We start from the raw sequence: 19,178 nt of genomic DNA, 5'->3' as shown, positions 1-19,178 counted from the left end.
TTTATCATTAAAAAAAGGGAATGTAGAAAACTGTAGTAAATTTTAATATGAGGTGCATATGTGTTTTGAATCCCAGCATTCTAAAATATAAAAATATTGTTAAATTAAGGATACATGTACGTAAAAAAAAGTTAAACAATAATAAATTATTAGACAGTGAATTTTGTTCGGAAGAATGAAAATTAATTTTCATTCTAAATTAATTTTTTTTTTTACAGACTTTTCGAAGAAAAGTACGGTATTAATTTCGGTCGCACGGTGGGATATGGGGTGAAATTCAATTTTGTTTACGTTTTGAAGTCATTGAAAATGAATTTGCTTTACCTTTTGAGGTATGAGGAAAATAACATTCATGTATAGAATTTTGTAGCTCAAAAATCTCAAAAAATACGTAATTTTATTGAAATTTATTTATACCCTAGTAATGTATCTGAAGTTGTGGATTTGAAAATTTGATGTAAATTGGTTGAATCGTTTCTGACCATTTTATTGTCAACATACAATGTAAACCTAATTGAAGTTATTTTGATTTTGTATTGGTGTATTTTTTATAAGCGCTTATCCAGTGATTCACCATGGGGAATGAGTTTTAAACATGATGCTTAATGTTTATGTACAGGATTTACTTGCTATTTTTAATTATTTCAACTTACGGTTATAATAATTTAATTTTCCTATCAACAGAAAATATATTTTAATACTAAATAACAAAAAAAAATCTGATGTGGAACTACATGACTTCGTTGTACGCCTATTAAATTACATATACACTTTTTTTTTTTTTTAATGAAAAGTACGTAACATTTTATTTCATTAATAACTTCTGATTTTTTTCATATATATTTTATTTTATTTTTATTATAATTTATCGTAAACATTTTTTACAATCAGAGGTTAATAATGATTAGGAAATCAATATATTTAAATTTAAAAAAATATGTTAAAAAATAAAGGAAGTCGGATTTGAACCGATGTGCCTTCCCCTTGTAAGAACCATATATTTCATTAATCAAAATTTTATTTGGCTATAACTCTGGAACTAATGAAAATAAGTACCACTTATGATACATCGTTGAAAAGCTCTCAATGAGGGCTTATTACTGCATTTAAGAAAAGTCCAAAATCCAATTATTTTGATTTTTTTAGACACTTTTGGTTCATTCGATTGCAATAAAAAAAGGGGGGGGTGCACTACTAGACGTAAAAACAGTCCTAAATCCAAATTTTCAACATCATAAGTCTAATTGTTTTTTAGTTATGCTAAATACATACATCACATCGAAACTAGTCATAGATGTTACAACAATACTAAATCCAAAATTTCAACATTATACGGCTAATCGTTTTTGATTTATGTGAAATACATACATTCATACGTACAGACGTCATGCCGAAACTAGTCAAAATGGATATTTTCATTGAACTTTGAAAACGAATTTTTTTGCGATCACAATACTTCCTTTACTTTGTTAAAGGAAGTAAAAATTACTTTTAATTATAATAGATATTAAATAATAAATTATACCTCTTTTATTTTTCTCATTTAATTTATGTTTTTTATATTTCTTGAGTAAAAGATTATACAAAATAAAATAACGAGAAGTCGGTCTTGCAGAGAACTACGTAAGAATTTTTTTTAGACTTGTCAGAAATAAAATAATCATTTTTTATGCTAGGTTAAGTAATTTTAATTCCAAATGGTAGAACCGATTTTCGTAAAATTGGTAATTAATGATTTGCCCCAGTTATGCAAATGAGTAAATAATGATTAAACAAATAAAATGGCGAACTATGAATGACATTTTTATAAAATTTAAAGACAAAATTGTTTGAAACCTATTAATTTTGATACGATATAAAACAGAAGTGTGCGCGTTAAAAGGATATTTTAAATTTGTAAAGAGCTACGAAACGGTGTTCATCAAAAACTCAGAAATTGTTGGCCGATCTGAATGATTCTTTTACCATTGGTTTTACTGAATTATGTGGACAGTTTCATCCGTAATCTATCTACTTAATTCCACCAGTAATGATTAATCAGCGTATTTATTTTACAGAACCATTTTTTTAGTTTTGTAATATTTTGAACTGTTGAATCAATCACTTTTGAACAGTTTTGACGAGAGACTTTAACAAAACTGTTTTCCGATTTTTATTAAAAATTTGGATTAACTATACCGGAGACAGCTATTGTTTTACGGAAACATTGTAATTAAATTATTTTCGTTTGTAGACGAGTCGCGTAATTTTTCGTTGTGAGCAATGACTGTATGTATATCTTATATATACTAACATCTCCTTCGTGGCTTCACTTACGCTATATGGTTACTTACTTTTCCCGCCGCATCAATGTTTTTTTTTTTTTATTTTATGTTTTTTAGTCAAATTACCAGAAGCAGGTGAATCCAATCGCTTCGCTTACACAGAAACAATGGCTGTGTTAGTTGAGCCCCCCGAAATACACTGTTGCACACTTTAAAAAAAAGAAATTAAAAAAAAATTGAAAATTTTTTTTAGATTTATCTGAAGAGCATTTGCAAGCCCAAATGTAGTGAAAATCTCGTTTATTATAGTCGGAAATGAGAAAAATTTGAAATAATTCTTCAAAATATTTTTATCTTTCTTCATCCATTTCAAGGTCAAATTTTGAAAAATTAGAATTTGTTTTTAGATATTTACATAAAGATTAAACAAACCAACAAGCAAATTGATGTCTTCATTTGTTACCCAAAAATTTAAAAAAAAATATTCGGGTTTCAAAAAAAAATTCAAAATCCATTTTAACTCTTTAAACTCTGAATTTCTAAAAATCTAGAAACTGGTTATTATATATTTACATGAAAATTACACATTCCCAAAATCAAGTTGATATTGTCATTTGTTACGGAGAAATAAAACAAAAATAGTAAATTTCATTAATACTCCATTTCAACCCTTTAAAATTGGAATTTAAAAAAAAATCTTTCTTAATTGCACAACAGTAAGATCAACTATACAAATTTTCATTAATTTATTTTCGTGTTAATAAATCAGTCAATCAGTCAGGGCAAATTGCTTTGTAGGTACATACGAGGTGCGACAATAAAATAATGAGACTGATTTTTCTTTGCAAGATGTGGTAACCCTGCAGCTTGCGTAGGCACACCATCTTTGACCTTGGTCTATAAGCTACTTCTACTCAAAGCGGCACATTGATGCAACTGCTCAGTCGTGAGTTGTGCTGCAATAAGTGAACACGTGTTTGTGTCTCTCGTCGCAGAAATGAAACCGCAAAATATTGCGCAACGGTATGCCGATTCTTTTTGCGTTATATCGGGCGATAACGCGACGACAACTTATGGTAAGCTTCAGAAGGCTTTTGGAGAGGAGGTTATGTCAAGAGCTCAAGTTTTTCGGTGGCATAAAAGTTTTAGTGAAGGCTGAACGAATGTTGAAGATGAAGACCGCAGTGGACGACCATCAACCTCACGGACAGATGTCAACTTGACCAGGGTGCGTGAAATCGTACGATCTGATCGAAGATTATCCGTGAAAATGATTGCAGAAGAACTCAACATCAATCGATAAACGGTTCGTCTAATATTAACTGAAGATCTTGGTATGGGAGAGATTTGTCCAAAAATGGTCCCCAAAAATCTCACACAACAACAGCGAGAAACACGGAAAAATGTGGCAGCCGATCTGTTAGAGCAAACGGAAATCAATCCAGATTTGTTGAGCCGTCTTATCACTGGTGATGAAGGTTGGTTTTTTCAATATGATCCAGAGATAAAACGCCAAAATTCGCAATGGTGCTCAAAGGGATCACCCAGACCAAAAAAAGCTCGCATGTCAAAGTCAAAAGTGAAATGCATGCTTGTGTGCTACTTCGATTCCAAGGGAATTGTTCATAAAGAGTGGGTGCCTCCTGGACAAACAAACAGTTAACCAGTATTTCTACAAAGAAATTTTAGAAACGAGTTTTCGTAAACGAGTTCTTCGTGTCCGTGCCAACATTGTTGATAATTGGATTCTGCATCACGATAATGCGCCATCCCATGCTGCTCTGTCAGTACAGCAATTATTAAATTCAAAACAAATTTCAGTACTACCACAGCCACCTTATTCACCAGATATCGCTCCGTGCGACTTTTTTCTATTTCCAAGAGTCAAAATGGCGGTCAAGGGACACCATTTTCAAACAACACAAGATGTCCAAAAAGCTGTGAAGAGGGTCTTGGAGGATATTACAAAAGATGAGTTCCAGAAATGTTACCATCAGTGGCAGAAGCGCTGGAATAAATGTGTGCATTCAGAGGGGAACTACTTTGAAGGAGACAACACTAAACATGACTAAAACGGTAAGCAACATTTTTTTTCGCATCAGTCTCCTTACTTTATTGTCGCACCTCTTATGTATACCTACAAAACAATTTAGTTTTGTTTATTTCAATTTGACTCAATTACCTAGATTATTATCAGTATTTTTTCTGTTTGTACGGGAGTACGCATGAATGGTAACCAAATTTTATAAAATCAACTTATGTTAACCAGGCATTACAATTTACGCTAATTAAATATTTACAAGTACATACACGTTGACGAAAAAATAATTTTGGACATTTACTTCTACAGGATGCAATTTAAAAATGAAAAAATAAACATAAAAACAAAGCAATGGAAGGGAAACTTAACCCTTATTTCTTTTCTGAAAGATTTTTTAAAAAAATATTTTAATATAAAAATTTCAACGGATTTTTCTAATTCGTAACAGGAAAAAATTCCATTCTCCTTGTTCATAACAGTTTTTATTATTTACTAGTTGATGATTCATTTTTTAGAAACGAATAAAATTTAAACAAAGTTATAAAACATTTTGAAATTTCAATCAAAGGGTTCTTCCTCCATCTTGTGGAAACATATTTTTTTATAATCTATTCGTAATGGATGGGGAAAGAGGATTATAAAAAGACAGATTCGATCAGTTATTTTCAATATTTATAATTTTATGAAGAAAAGTCGAAGGACAAGAAAAAAATTTAAAACAAGTTCAGAGTCGTGTTTCAAACGGACCGGTGTATCCGTTAGATCCTTTTGGCGAACTTTAAAGAAACAAGAAAACACGAAATTAGTGGAAGTTAAGTACTCCTCGTAAAAAAACGGCCACGGAAGAAGTTGAAAACCGACCTAGACAATTTTGATCAAAGGTATTATTCGAAGGACGGTAAATGAGTTTCAGTTATGGCATGGAGAACGCCCCCTCTGAGGAAACTTTGTAATAAGTAAAAGAACAAATAACCTTTGAAGGGAGCATTTGGGCTCCCAAATTCTTCGTATAGTCGTGAAAAATTAAGGCTTCGGGTGGAAAAAAGCCGAAAACAACGGAAAAAGTTTGATCGAGAATAATGATAAACGAGATAAAAGGTTGTATATTATCTACGAATAATAACGCGGTACAAACAAGAAAATCTTCCACTTATATACGTAGATGAAACCTATTTCTTCCCACACGAAAGGTCAAGCATGAACCGATGGTTCTTCAGAAGGACAGAAAGCTCCCATTTCTAAAGGGAATCGAGCAATAATAGTTAATGTGGGAGGAAAAGAACGGTTTTTTTTTCAGAAATCTATCCTACTATTTAATTCGGCTCAAAAAACGGGCGATTAGCATGATGATATGAATTTTAATCACTTTCAAACATAGGTTGTGTCTCAATTCCTACCGAATCTATCATCGAGATCTCAAGCAGTCATGGCCAATGAACCGTATCACGTATTAAAATAAATCAAGCCCTTTATTTTTAATTCAGAAAAACAAGTCATGCTCGACTGGTTCATTAAAAATAAGATACCATTTTCATATGAAATGTTCAAACCTGAAATATATACGTTGATAAAATAACATAAACCGCAATTTAAAATATACAAAATGGATTCTTTGATTGCTGAAAAAGGAAATACTTTGTCAGATTACCATTTTATCATCCCGATTTAAATGCTAATGAGAATCTTTGGGCATGTGTTAAAAATTACATTGCCTATAATAATTTAACATTCAATTTAGAAAACATAGTAAAACTGGTGAAAGAAGAATTTAAAGAAATAAACTTATGGAAGGCAATTTGAAAAACTATGGTAAATTGTATGACAAATAATTTAAAATTTGAACCGATGTTAGACGAAATTTCCGAGCATTTTATTGTAAAAAATTACATGAAACTGATTTTAAAATATAAAAACAAAAAAGGTACAACTTACGAACAATAATGTATGTTGAATTATTCAACGCTTTCGGATTTTATTCGTTCATAATAAGGAATAATCGATTAATTATAAAATTTACAGTTGTGCATTTAAATAGTAGAATAGAAATTAAAATTAAATAAAATAAATTATTAAAATTTGTGTATTCATAACAGTTGATTGTCATGTATTAAAAGTAAAAAAGTCAAACATTAAATAAAAACATCCTTAAGAAATTCTAAACTGTTATCAAGTATAAAAGAAAGGAATTTAGCAGACTATTAACTGTTGTTTATGATTTGTTTGAATAGAATATATTTATCGAGTCTAGTTTATTCGTTTATAAGTTTATTAATTAAATAAATGTAAATTTTTCCTAAAAGATTAGTTTATGATAATTAATAGTATATTCCAATACATCAATAAATTCGACATTTATTTAAATAATAGCAAACTAATGAACGAACAACTAGATTCGATAACAATATTCTGTTCAAACAAATCATAAACAATAATTTATAAGTTGGTTAAATTGCTTTCTTTTATATTTCGTAACAGTTAACAATCTCGTACGGATAAGACGTTTTTATTTAACGAATTACTTTTTTTACTTTTTAATACTTGACATGTTATGAATATACAAATTTTAATCATTTATTTTATTTCATTTTAATTTCTATTCCAGTAATTCCCAAACTGTGCGCCGCGGCTTCTTCACAGGGGCGTCACGAAATATTGTAAAAGCTTAATACTTAATTGAACCAAGACGTTTATAATTATTAATTTAATGTTAATAAAGTAAAAAAATAATGAAGATACACGATTTTTATTTATTTTTATCTCTTATGAAGTCATACTTTTACTTAGGGTGAGCCCCATGGAAAAATTTTAACTGAAAAAGGGCGCCTAGATTCGAAAACGATTGGGAACCACTATTCTATTCTACTATTTAAATGTACAACTGTAAATTTTATAATTAATCGATTATTTTGATGATGGAGAAATAAAATTCGAAAGTGCTTGAATAATTTAACATTCACTATTGTTAGTAAGTTGAACTTTTATTGTTTATATAAAATACCAACGGTGCGATACTAAGAAAATTTAACTGATTTTAGGTCTGACAGTTCCAAAGAGCTGAAGAAATAATGTAACGTGAAAAGGAATTAAATTTGCTGTGTGTTAGGTACTGCGTTAATTTCGTGAGTATAGTAAAAATTACTTTTGGAGTCAATTTGGAAACGCTCTAATATTATAACGTGATTATTTTTGGAATTACGGTAAGTCGTTTATTCATTAATAATTTAATTTTGTCACTACTATTAGTTTCATGAATATAATATTTTGTAATTTTTTTTTTTATTATTTCGCTGACAAATCAGATTTCATGACTTCATATAAGAAATATTTAGAGCGAGTTTTGTTAACACATTTGTTAATTGTGTACGTTGGATATGTGATAATGATTCTTAGAAATAAAAATAATCATGAATTAATGTCACCATCCACAACCATATAGTTATAGAACTAAAACTGCATATTTAAGACAAGATCAAAGACAAGCTTTGTTTATCTGAAGTAGGTTTGTGATTAGCTAGTGAAGCGTAATATATTAGGGACATAAGGAACTTTGGCGAAGCGAAATTATGGAACTGAATGTTCTTAACTACGATTGTAGATGAAAAATTGCTCTCTATATTCCTCTCTTTTTTCCTGTTTAGCCTCCGGTAACTACCGTTTAGATAATTCTTCAGAGGATGAATGAGGATGATATGTATGAGTGTAAATGAAGTCTTGTACATTCTCAGTTCGACCATTCCTGAGATGTGTGGTTAATTGAAACCCAACCACCAAAGAACACCGGTATCCACGATCTAGTATTCAAATCCGTGTAAAAATAACTGACTTTACTAGGACTTGAACGCTGTAACTCTCGACTTTCCAAATCAGCTGATTTGGGAAGACGCGTTAACCACTAGACCAACCCGATGGGTGCTCTCTATATTCTTGTCTACAGACTTAAACAACTCTCTGTGTTCCGTATTCTCTGTGACCGCGTGGGAGTTCCTAAATGAGGTTGCTTTGTTCAACGCGCATCCGTAGTTTGCTTAAGGGGAAGACTCTTACAACATTGCCGTGGGAAGCTAATCCCGAGTATGGCTGATCACCAGCCAATTATTTTGGCTCCAAGCGCTATAAAATGGTGGACAGGTACTTAGTGGCATTCAGCGACCTAGGCGTGGCAGCGAATTGTTACCTAGACGAAGTAAATTTTAATTTATGGTTATCATATATAGTTTTAGAAGTTGACGAGATGTTGCGCCTACATTTTAGTAAATATATGACAAGTGAGCGGTTGGGATACGTAAGCCGTAGGTGTATGGCACCGCGCTTAATCCGTTCACGCTGTTAGGTAAGCTTTAGGAGCTACGTAGGACACCGGTCGTTAAACTGTTTCAAGGCTCAGTAACCGTTTGTGGCACAGACATTCGGTCTTATGCTTTGGGGCGACCGAATATGGTCGTGGCGGGAGAAATGCCAAGCAAACCAATACTTGAGAAAAACTCTCTGTGTTCCTGGATTGAGACAACTAAGACTGCACACAGATCATACGCCACCACTCGCCAAACAAATTGTACGCGAAAATTATTATTTTCAAAATAATAGAACTTACGGTTGTTTTTTTTTTTGAGATGAAGACATCGATTGGTTTGGTCATTTTGCCCAAAAAGGATTACGGTTGTTGTATCCAAAAAAGTACATTTTTAATCAAAATTTGTTATTAGGCAAAAAAATTCACTTCAATATCGATAACTGTTTGGAAAATTTTCACTTATGTTAAGATCAAAAATACGAACAAATCAACGATAAAATTTTTTTTTTATAAATTCTGTTCCATCGCTATTTTAATTTATCATTATTGTTACGAGATCGGAGGGTAATTAACTTATTAGAAATTCAATAATAACATATAAAACTGTTTAAACAATTGTAATAATACAAGTCAATTTGAGGGTGATTTGATGCTTAATGTTACTCTAAGCTACGATGCCATTGTGTTTAACTAGATACGTTTCGGATTGCTTCCAATCAAATACTGATGCGAGTGCTAGTCAAACAAGTCCGTAATAATGACGCGATTAGGTGCAGCAAAGCTCGGAGCAGCCGCCACCATTGTGAATTTCAACGTCTCTTTAGCCTACAACCCAGTCCACAATTCGGTTGGATCGCCCTTTGAACCAGCCTGGTTACAATTACATCCGATTGTTACGCAATGTTACTCAAAGATTGTAAATGTTAGTGGAAATTAAAAAAAAAAATGATCAACTTAAATATGTTGCTATGGCAAGCTGTAAAGAATGACCTAATTTAAGGCGTAATTAAAAAAAAAAATTAATAATCATTATTAATGAATACAATAGTTTTAGATCAAATATTGTTACAAGGAATTACGCTTTAATAATGCAATTAAATCAAACATATAGCTATTTCACCTGTTGTACTTGCATATAAATCCTGACTAAAGCTCTCGTTTTATTTCCAACTTTAGCTACCGTGTTTTGAAATAAGAATGAAATGTAAGATAGATCACATCTGTTTTTCAGTTTTTTTTAATCCACTTTTGAATGAATTGAAAAGAACTGAAAGATGTGATCTAGCTTTTAAAAGTATAGAATGACAAGAATATAAAAGACACAAAATTGTCTCTGAACCAGATACTGTTCAAAGTTTTTTTTTTAGTTATATTATAATCTTATAATTTTATTATATATATATATACAGGGTGTCCCATATAAAACGCAACCCAACCTTATAACGGTAGATATTGAAATAATAAAAAAGCATGTGTAATTGTAAATGTAATTTTTATTATTACCATCCATTACCTTACATTTAGAGTAAATGTTGGAAGTGGCCGCCATCTTCTTGAATACAAGCTTCAATTCTTTTTACAGCGTTTCTTGTAACTTTTTTCAAAGTTTGTGGCTGGATATTTAATACAGCTTGTTCAATATTGACTTTCAATTGTTCGTGGTTTGTTGCTGTAGGCTTTTTCTTTGAGGTAACCCCGTAGAAAAAAATCCGCCGCAGTCAAATCTGGAGATCTTGGTGGCCACAAGCCTCGACCGATAATACGATTACCAAAGAATTCCTCGACGAAATCAGAAGTTGAACCTGCGTAGTGCGATATCGCACCGTCATGTTGTAGCCAGCAGTGTCTGTCTTCCTCTTCCAAGAGTGCGATGAACTGAAATAAGATATCCTGATATCGTTCTGCATTAACAGTGTACTCGAAAAAAATAGGACCTATTATTTTCTTCCGCGATATCGCGCACCACACGCCCAACTTCTTCGGGTGTAATTGTTTTTCGTGATAAACGTGGGGATTTTCAGCACTCCAAATTCTACTGTTTTGGTTGTTTACGTAGCCATCCAAATGAAACCGTGCTTCATCTGTGAAAAGTAACGAATCCTTATGGATTCGTTACTTTACTTACTTTTCGTTACTTTTTTACTTATTCGTTACTTTTTTTGGATTCGGGGAATTAATGTTATCATTAATTCCCCGCGCAGAAATCGACGGAACCGTTGACAATATTGTAGCCGTTTTTCTTTGTCGGGCTAAAGAAGTTGATGAACCGTTTGAATGCGATAAGGTCATAATTGTAATTGTTTGGTCGCCCGATGAACGGTTGATTTAGACAAATTAATTTCAGCAGACAAACGTCTGATCGATTTATTTGGCGAGGCGAGTAATCGGTCTTTGATTTCAGTGACTGTATCTGTATTCAACACTGACGCAGATCTTTTATGTTCCTTGTTATTAACAGAACCGGTCTCTCTAAATTTTGCGACTAACCTTAATATTGATGTTTTGTTAGGAGCTGGTTTATCTGGGTACTTATGGCGAAACAAATCTTGCACTGCAACAACTGACTTCGTACTGAAGTACGACTCGACAATGAAAACACGTTCATCTAGCGAAAACACCATCTTGTCTCTAGCAATACACTGAACGTTATGATTACATTGTTGTTACTATCGGTAGTGTTCTACTGCGTCGCCGCGATGTTCAGATGTTGGACGAGTCCATTTCAGTAACGAGTACGGGAGTATGCTTGACTTTTGAAATTTTATGGATGAGTGATTGATGGGTTGCATTTTATATGGGACACTCTGTATATAATGTACGCACAGAATGATATTTAAGTATGGAAACAGCTTTATACTGCATAACTGAGAAGTATTTGGAGACAGAAAGAAATGGGATACTACAGTTACAATAAATCTGCATTAGGGTGGGTTTTAATTTTTGTCCGCCCTCTTGGAACCGTTATGTTATATAAAACTTATTTTTTTTAAATAGGAAGTTGAACATATGATGCATGATTACGATTTAAAATTTTACAAGAAAAACAATGGTGAAACCCGTTTTTCTATTAATACCTTTGTTAACGAGTTATATAAAAAATCAGATGGGTGGATAAAGTGACAAATGAAGAGGTGTTACGGCAAATCAATGAAGAAAGAAGCATTTGGAAAAATATAGTTAAAAGAATAGACAGAATTATAGGGCACATATTAAGGCATCCTAGAATAGTCGCTTTAATATTGGAGGGACAGGTAGAAGGAAAAATTGTGAAGGCAGGCAACGTATGGAATATGTAAAACAAATTGTTTGGGATGTAGGTGGTAAAAGGTATACCGATGTAACGACTAGCACTAGATAGGGAATCTTGGAGAGCTGCATTAAACCAATCAAATGACTGAAGACAAAAAAAAATCGAGTTATAAGCATTCAAATTTGCAATAACGAAAAAATCATGTTAACAATAAAGCAAGGTAAAATGCTCTGCATAAACAATTTTATTGCATTTTAAATTCATAATGCATACAATAACAAACTTTAAACAGTTCTATAATATTGATAATAATAAACAATAACTAATAATTAACTATACAATTTTTGGAAGATGATTTTGACCGCAGAGTTTAGCATTGTGATATTATAATGCAAAAATTAGACGTAGATGCAAATCTTTCTAATTAAATTATATTTACTGATAAGCGACTTTTATGTTAAATGGCTTCTTCAATAAGCGAAATTGTCGATATTGGAGCGATAATAATTCCAGATGGATGTTGGAAACTCATACACAACATTCTCAAAAAAGTGAACATTTGGTCGGGAATCGTCGGTCATTGTATGGGTGGGCCTTTTATTTTAGATGACAATCTTATAGGAGGTGCTTACTGCAACTTTTTAGACGATAAGATTTAATTAAATATCCGGGAAAATGTTGAACAAGGATTAAATAATAACTTGTGCTTTCAACATGATGGGCCACCACCTCATTTTTATCTAAGAGCACGATAGATTTTAAATGAACTATTTCCAAATCGCTGGAGAGGTCGTAGAGGAGTCCTAGAATAACCTATCAGGTCCCCAGACCGTCTGCTTTAGATTATTTTTCACGGGGTACCTAAAACATAACGTTTACAAAAGAAAACCTGCAGACATTGATGAATTGAAAAGAACAATAAAGAGTAACTGACGAGTCTGCTCGTGTACCACCAGACATGTTACAAGTTTTAAACGGATATTGCTTGAGGTTAGCACACTGGCAAGTTGTAGAGGGAACCCATCGGGTTGGTCTAGTGGTGAACGCGTCTTCCCAAATCAACTGAATTGGAAATCGAGAGTTCCTGCGTTCAAGTCCTAGTAAAGCCAGCTATTTTTACACGGACTTGAATACTAGATCGTGGATACCGGTGTTCTTTGGTGGTTGGGTTTCAATTAACCACACATCTCAGGTATGGTCGAACTGAGAATGTACAGGACTACACTTCATTCACACTCATACATATCATCCTCATTCATCCTATGAAGTATTATCTAAACGGTAGTTACCGGAGGCTAAACAGGAATGAAAATAATAAATAAAGTTGTAGAGGGGAACCATTCTGAACATTTATTGTAAAATGGTATGCTTTCAAAATTTATTTTATTAGTAATTTATGATCGAAAATATTAAAAGTTTTATAATAAGTGTTGTAATATTTGAAAATATATCAGCTGATATAGCCGTTTAACTTGTGTTAATTGTTTATTATTATCAATATTATAGCACTGTTTATAGTTCGTTATTATATGCGTTTACAATGTAAATAGCAATAAAATTGTTCATGCAGAGCGTTTTACCTTACTTTATTGTTAACATGATTTTTTCGTCATTGTAAATTTGAATGCTTATTACTCGATAATGAAGGGATTAACCAGAAAAACGAGTTTCACCATTGTTTTCTTGTAAAATTTTAAATCGAAATCATGTGTCATATACGTCTCTATTTAAAAAACAAAGTTTGATTTAATATTGCGGATCCAAGATGGCTGACAGAAATTAAAAACCCACCATAATGCAGATTTTTTTAAAACTATGTAGAACTCCACTTTATTTCTGTCTCCAAATATCTCTCAGAAATGCTGTGTAAAGCTATTTCCATACTTAAATATTATCCGATATATTAGTAATAATTTGGTTTTTATATGAAACCAGTTATTTAAAGGGTTTAATTAAAAAGTTAAAAGGAAATTCTCGAAAAGTTGGCAGAAAAATATGAACTACTTAAATGGTTTTAATTTTGTTTTCTTTATTTATTTGATATAGCGAATATCCATCATCTTTTTTATGAAGAAGGAAATCGCGAAAAACTACAAAAAATTGTATGACCTACTTGAAACTATATTAAAAACTTTTCTATAAATTATCTTATTCTTTTTATCCCTTTAAATCTTTTACCGAAAGCTTCAGCGATGAGATAACCAAAAAAAAAATTCTATGAGAAGCTTTTTGTATCCGCGTTGAAAAATTTCAGAAAATATCTCATTTATCAATTCTACAAATTCTATTTACTTCCCGCTTCATTTTTTTTTTTTAATATCTACATATTAAAGTTTTTATTAATTAAATTGTGAATGAGGAAATATAAATTTAGAAGTAGTTCATAGTGATCATATTTTAAGACATCAGTTTGGGTTAAAAAAAAATAATTCATCTTACAAATTTCGTCAGAATAGATTGAATCGTTTTCCTAATGAAGGGTAGACAGATCTGAATGTAGATAATGGATTAAAGAAAATTAATCCATTATACGGGACTTTCAACTATAATTTTATATATTTCATTTAGCTTCAAAAATATTACATTACCAAAATTGTTTTAGCATTTCACATATAATTATTATCTTGTTACAATTTTGATAGTTTTTTCAGACATAGTAAGTAACTGATAACCGAAATAATGAAAACTGAATTTTCAACTAAAATTAAATCAAAACTCGTAGGATATAAAATGAAAACTAACGCAATTATTTTTCCTATCACATTGTTGAAGAAAACCATTAGCTGATGATATCTGTTGTCTTTTTACAAATATTTAATAGAAAGAAAAATCTCCTTGCTGTTGTTAAAAGTTTGTTTTATTGACCAATAATTTTACAGCACTTTCTGTTAAAATCTGACTGGCCGTTACAAACGTGGACTTAAGTAATATGAAATATTTTCATTACTTTCACCTGGAGATCCTGGGTTTGAATCCCGGTCAAGCATGGCATTTTCACGCGATACAAAAATTTTCATTCATCTCTCATCCTCTGAAGCAATACCTAATAGTGGTCCAGAAGTTAAAAAAAAAATAATTTCATTAACCCACTAGGTTGCTCTAGTGGTGAAATCGTCATCTCAAATCAGCTGATTTCGAAGTCGAGAGTTTTATGGTTCAAATTCTAGTGAAAGCAGTTACTTTTTGTACGGATTTGAATACTAGATCATGGATACCGGTGTTCTTTGGTGGCTGGGTTTCAATTAACCATACATCTCAGGAACGGTCGACTGTACAAGACTACACTTCATTTACATTCTTACATATCATCCTCTGAAGTAATACCTTACGGTGATTCCGGAGGCTAAACAGAAAAAGAAAAAACAAAATAATTTCATTATTTATAACTGAAAGGCTACATAAAATTTATTATATGAAATACGATTAAATTATTGATTTGATTCGTTGATTAAAAATCAGATGTTTTTAATTATGATTTCACAAATATATATATTATTTTGTCACTATTCAGTATAATTTAAACATAAAAAATACACTTTTGATTGGAAGAGGGGAGGAATGAACCATTATCAGTTAAGACATTTTTTAATTTTCAATCATTTTGCATTCTTTGTTTATAGAGTGATATTAAATTATGGAAACAGCTTCATATTTTTAAAGTTTTGGATACTGAGCGGTAGATACAAATGCGTATCATCATAGTTAGAAAATTATTTATTACTTTATGGTGTGTTTGAAATTTTTCCCGCCATCTTGTATTCGTCCAATTGAATTAAACTTTTTGTTAAAATAGGACGGTGGTTGTATAATACATGATTTTAATGTAGAATTTTACGAAAAAAACAATGACGAAAACCGTTTCTCAATAAATTATTTCGTTTTCGAGTTATAAGCAATCAAAATTGCAAAAGACAGAAAAAATCGGTATAGCAATAAAAACGGGGTGAAACGAATAACACCAAATAAAAAATTATTAACTTTTTTATGATAGTAAGTCAATAATGACAGTAAGTAAAATTAACTTTTTTAATTGGTATTACTTTCAGCATTATTGCATACAATATGAAACTTTCAATAGTTAATGAAATTAATGACCCAAACATTAATAATTACAGCCTTCATAATAATAATAGTTTTTTTTTTTGAGGGATGAGCGAGGTGGAAATGCATTTACGCACCGAGTGTCGGGCACCCACTGATGATATTATCCAGTAACCATCAGCAGACTACCAACTAAAAGCACTCCTTTTCTGCCAGGAATCGACCGGGAACCGTTTTAACACATTACTTCAGGACAATTTCCTCCTATCCTAGCCTGAGAAGGCCGCTACTTAATTTTCACGACTATCCAGGTCACCCTTCTTGATCCTGAGAATACTGCCGACAAATTGGGCAACACACTCCCAGCTGATCAGGTCATGGAGCATCATCGCAACCACGTTGTGGGGGCTGAGTGCTCCGAGATACGCCTCTAGTGCTCTCATTCTGCACATTTGAAAAAGGTGTGCTCGGCGTCGTCCCGTACTATGGGGCAATAGAGGCAGTCGGGAGATGGCGTTTTCCCTATGACATAGAGATAAGCGCGGAAGTACCCGTGATCACGTAGTACTCCACCTCTCCATGCCAGCGCTCCGTCCAATTCTGACCAGAGGTTTATCGTTCTGGCCTTGCGGTTTATCGTTCTCTGGTCTCGTGGTCCCAGGTCTCTTGCCATAACCCACCGGGTTGGTCTAGTGGTTAACGCGTCTTCCCAAATCAGCTGATTTGGAAATCGAGAGTTACAGCGTTCAAGTCCTAGTAAAGCCAGTTATTTTTACAGGGATTTGAATACTAGATCGTGGATACCGGTGTTCTTTGGTGGTTGGGTTTCAATTAACCACCCATCTCAGGAATGGTCGAACTGAGAATGTACAAGACTACACTTCATTTACACTCATACATATTATTCTCATTCATCCTCTGAAGAATTATCTAAATGGTAGTTACCGGAGGCTAAACAGGAAAAAGAAAGAAAGAAAGGTATCTTGCCATGCGAGTCCTTTCCTTCTTGGCGATGGTCTCTCGGTCTTCACCTGTTCGTCACCGCCTGGCGTTCCCTTGACAAAAGAGCAATGGGTAAGACGCCGGCGACCACCAGTACGGCAGGCTCGGAAACCGTCCGATACGCGTAAGCGACTCGCAAGGCCGTGGTGCGTTGCACCTGCGCGAGCCGCCTCCGGTTTCTTTCGAGTCTTAATGTCTGGGCCCAAACTTCCGCCCTGTGTAACAGAACGGAATGCACCGTGGACATCAGCAGTCGCCACCTGCTGGTCTTCGGTCCGCCGACATTCGTCATGAGCCGGCTGAGAGCGGTTATGCTCTCGCAACTTTGTCGGCGGCTCTCTGAATCTGCTCAGCTAAGCTGAGTTTCCAGTCAATCGTCATACCGAGGTACTTTGCGACCGGCTTGTTCTCGACAATAATAATAATAATAATACAACACAATAGCTAATAATTTGCAACACTATTACAATGACACGATTACATATATGAGACCATTACAGATATGATTATTATTATTTTTATATATTAATAACATATTTAACGTCTTTTATTTTTCCCGATTATACCAAGATGACTTTTTATCTGTATGGAATGTATTTTTCTCTTCTCATAATAACAGATCAATAGATTTGATTTTCATGAAATAACTATCAAAGGAAACGCATAAGTGTTCTTTTGGTTCTTTAATATATGACGATGTAAAAAAATAAAACGATAGATGCTGGACCATATCTCTTCGAAGTTTAAAAACTAATATTGATTCAAACTCATAATGTACGATGTCAAATGAAAGTGCGTGAAAATCGGATTTAAAATATCTGTTAAATATTAATAACTCGGTCAATCATGATAATCCCATGTCCGAAAAGTCTAAAATTTTGATGATTCGGTTCTTTCTAAGCCCTTGGTGTTGGCTAAGAACCGTTTTCTTAGCCAACACCAACTATTCTAAGAAAGTTCAACTCTTACGAGGCCTAAAAAGCGGGGTCAAAAAGCATTTAGTTGAAAGTGATTAAACGTTTTTGGGTCATTCGTTAAAAAAATTGACCCTAATTTAGTGTAAAATCTGTTCAATAGTTTATAATAAAGAGAACTACACAAATAAAGACACTGTGGAACAGTTTGAATTTTTTTTTACTCTGTTCCCTAAGTTCGTCGTAGAGCGAAATTTTCATAAAAATCTGACTACATTTATTCCAGTTGTACAAATACAAAAATTCTTTTTCAGTATGAATAAGGAACTAATATTGATTTAAACTTAAAATGTATATAACACAGAGAAGCAAATAGAGGGTATCTTGCTAGTATATCTACATACACTCGCGTATATATTTAAGGCTCCATAACAATAATATAAAGGAAAAATAAAAAAGAAGTTACATCATATTAAAAAGAAAAAGAAAATATTTAAATATCTTCCAATACATCAATTCATAAAAATTAACATGAATCGGAATTATATGAATATAAAATAAACTTAAATTGAATCACTGGAAACTCTGTAAGGAATATTTCATAACTATTCAAGTAGAAAAGGAAAAAAAAAACAATAATTACATATGATTTACTGCTCAAACATAGTTTAAATATGATTTTATCAAATTTTAAAATTTAAATAATTTTTAACTTTCATGAATATACTAGGAAAGGCTAAAATGTAGTGCACAGTCACTCAAATTCACAATTAAAAGTTATTATAAAAGAAATAACAAAGTACGTCATTCAAGTACTTTTTATTTGTATTAAGAAAAAGGCATGGCCCGCCGCGAAAATTTTACATAGTTTATGTTTCATTACACATGATTTTGTTAAATGGTGTTGCCAATTGTAACTAAATAACGTTCATGAATTTAGCATACAAACAATAACAAAAACTTTTACAACGAAAAGCTTCAAAATCCTGTACGTTTTTGCTATTTCTTGTGTTGTGGTTTTTTAACACAGCTCTAACCCGATTCTTTTCTTCTTTGTCTCCAGAAAACTTATTATCAAAAAGTACAAATCGTTCGAACGAATGAATCATTCGTGCGCTGCGCGCAGCCGCCCGGCGCACCACCATTGGTCCGCTATGCGCCAATAGCAACTAAAATAAAAATATGAGTACGTACAACAAATAAACCCATGAACCATCCTTTTTTTATGGGAAAGATAAAACTAGTTTATTTTTCCATGTAGTCTCCATTTACATCAACAAATTTCTATCAACGGTGAACCAGTTTTATCATTCCGTATATGAAGAATGCTGACAATCTTTCCATCACCTCACTGCGGTCATCATCCATGGTGAAA

The sequence above is a fragment of the Lycorma delicatula genome, chromosome 10 (genome assembly GCF_047948215.1).
Source record: "Lycorma delicatula isolate Av1 chromosome 10, ASM4794821v1, whole genome shotgun sequence".
Taxonomy (NCBI): Eukaryota; Metazoa; Arthropoda; class Insecta; order Hemiptera; family Fulgoridae; genus Lycorma; species Lycorma delicatula.
This window is presented reverse-complemented; position numbering follows the sequence as displayed.